This window comes from Microtus oregoni, unplaced genomic scaffold (assembly GCF_018167655.1).
Source record: "Microtus oregoni isolate MIOR12 unplaced genomic scaffold, Mior012 000006F_ref0000085, whole genome shotgun sequence".
NCBI lineage: Eukaryota > Metazoa > Chordata > Mammalia > Rodentia > Cricetidae > Microtus > Microtus oregoni.
In genome coordinates this window covers 20,162,019-20,164,242 of record NW_024543065.1, presented here as the reverse complement: position 1 = coordinate 20,164,242, position 2,224 = coordinate 20,162,019, and the positions used below count along the sequence as shown (strand labels likewise).

The 2,224-nt window shown below is 47.9% G+C and overlaps 1 pseudogene; it reads left to right on the top strand.

The window, feature by feature from the left end:
• The first annotated feature begins 215 nt into the window (after window positions 1-215).
• Window positions 216-1,424, top strand: LOC121449678 (annotated as a pseudogene).
• The last annotated feature ends 800 nt before the right edge of the window (window positions 1,425-2,224 follow it).

Genomic DNA, 2,224 nt, shown 5'->3' with positions numbered 1-2,224 from the left:
GAGGTGGGCAGTCCTTGGGCTTCCCACAGGTCAGGGAACCCTGATTGCTCTTCGAGCAGATGAGGGAGGGGGACTTGATCGGGGGAGGGGGAGGGAAATGGGAAGCGGTTGCGGGGACGAGGCAGAAATCCTTAATAAATAAATAAATTTAAATAAAAAAAAGAAACTAAATAAATAAATAAATAAAGTCTCTCTATCAGCGGCATGTGAGGAGAGATGTCTCACAGGAAATTCTCTGCTCCCAGGCATGGGTCCTTGGGCTTCTTGCTGCTGAAGCGCAGCAGCAGGCATCGTGGGAAAGTGAAGAGCTTCCCCAAGGATGACCCTTCCAAGCCTGTTCACCTCACAGCCTTTCTAGGCTACAAGGCTGGCATGACCCACATTGTCCGGGAGGTTGACAGACCAGGATCCAAGGTGAACAAGAAAGAAGTAGTGGAGGCTGTAACCATTGTGGAAACACCACCTATGGTAGTTGTGGGCATCGTGGGATACGTCGAAACCCCACAAGGTCTCCGCACCTTCAAGACAGTATTTGCTGAGCACATCAGTGATGAGTGTAAAAGGCGGTTCTACAAGAACTGGCACAAATCTAAGAAGAAGGCCTTCACCAAATACTGTAAGAAATGGCAGGATGACATGGGCAAGAAACAGCTGGAGAAGGACTTCAACAGCATGAAGAAGTACTGCCAGGTCATCCGCATAATTGCCCACACTCATATGCGTCTGCTTCCTCTGCGCCAGAAGAAGGCACACTTGATGGAGATCCAGCTAAATGGGGGCACTGTGGCTGAGAAGCTGGACTGGGCCCGGGAGAGGCTTGAGCAAGCAGGTTCCTGTGAACCAGGTGTTTGGGCAGGATGAGATGATTGATGTCATTGGAGTGACAAAAGGCAAAGGCTACAAAGGGGTGACCAGTCGTTGGCGTCCAAAGAAACTGCCCCACAAGACCCATCGAGGGTTGCGCAAGGTTGCCTGTATTGGAGCTTGGCACCCTGCCCGAGTGGCCTTCTCTGTAGCTCGGGCTGGGCAGAAAGGCTACCATCATCGGACAGAAATCAACAAGAAGATTTACAAGATTGGTCAGGGCTACCTTATCAAGGATGGCAAGCTGATCAAGAACAATGCATCTACCGACTATGACCTTTCTGACAAGAGCATCAACCCACTGGGTGGCTTTGTCCATTATGGTGAGGTAACCAATGACTTCATCATGCTCAAAGGCTGTGTGGTGGGAACCAAGAAGCGAGTACTCACACTCTGCAAGTCCTTGCTGGTTCAGACCAAACGGCGGGCTCTGGAGAAGACTGACCTGAAATTCATTGACACCACCTCCAAGTTTGGCCACGGTCGTTTCCATGGAGTAGAAGAAAACATTCATGGGACCACTCAAGAAAGACTGCATTGCCAAGGAGGAAGGTGCTTAATGCCAGAGTTTGCTTGACTGGTGTGGTTGGTCTCAATAAAAACGTTTTCAGTGAAAAATAAATAAATAAATAGTCAAGATTCTTTTCTAATTCTACTTCAAGTGCTACATAAAGCAATAGTTCCCCTTAATAATTTTCACAACATTTGTTCCAATTATTGTAGTAATTAAGGGCAGCGGGGCTGCGTCCCCAACACCCCAGCCGCCTGCCCAGCTAGCTTATGCCCCAAAATAATTACACGGACACTGTATTCTTTTAAACACTGCTTGGCCCTTTAGCCCTAGCCCTTACTGGCTAATTCTGTTATCCCGATCAACCCATCTCTAATAATCGGTGAGCACCGGTCTAACCGGGAAAGGTTCAGCATGTCTAACCTGGCGGCTTGCTTCATGGCGTGTGTCTGCCCAGGAGCCGGGAGCATGGCGTCTCTCTCAGGCGTCTGCTCCCAGGAGGAGAGCAGAGCTGTGGAGTCTGACCTCACTTCCTCTTCCTCCCAGCGTTTTGTTCTGTTTACTCCACCTACCTATGTCCTAACCAATAAAATGGGCCAGGGCAGTTCCTTTATTAGCCAATGACCTTCCTCCATCAAATTATCTTTGTAATTCCCATCACTATATATATGTACACGTCCATAAATACATACACAGTAGATACATAGATGATTGACAGACAGATAGGTTATATAGAATGGATTTACCTCAAAGATTCAGACTTAACATTATATGATGAAACCCTTGAGGGTGATCCTCATATATGAGGCCAGAAAAGGGGAATGGAGAGGGAAGGACTGTGATCTTTTA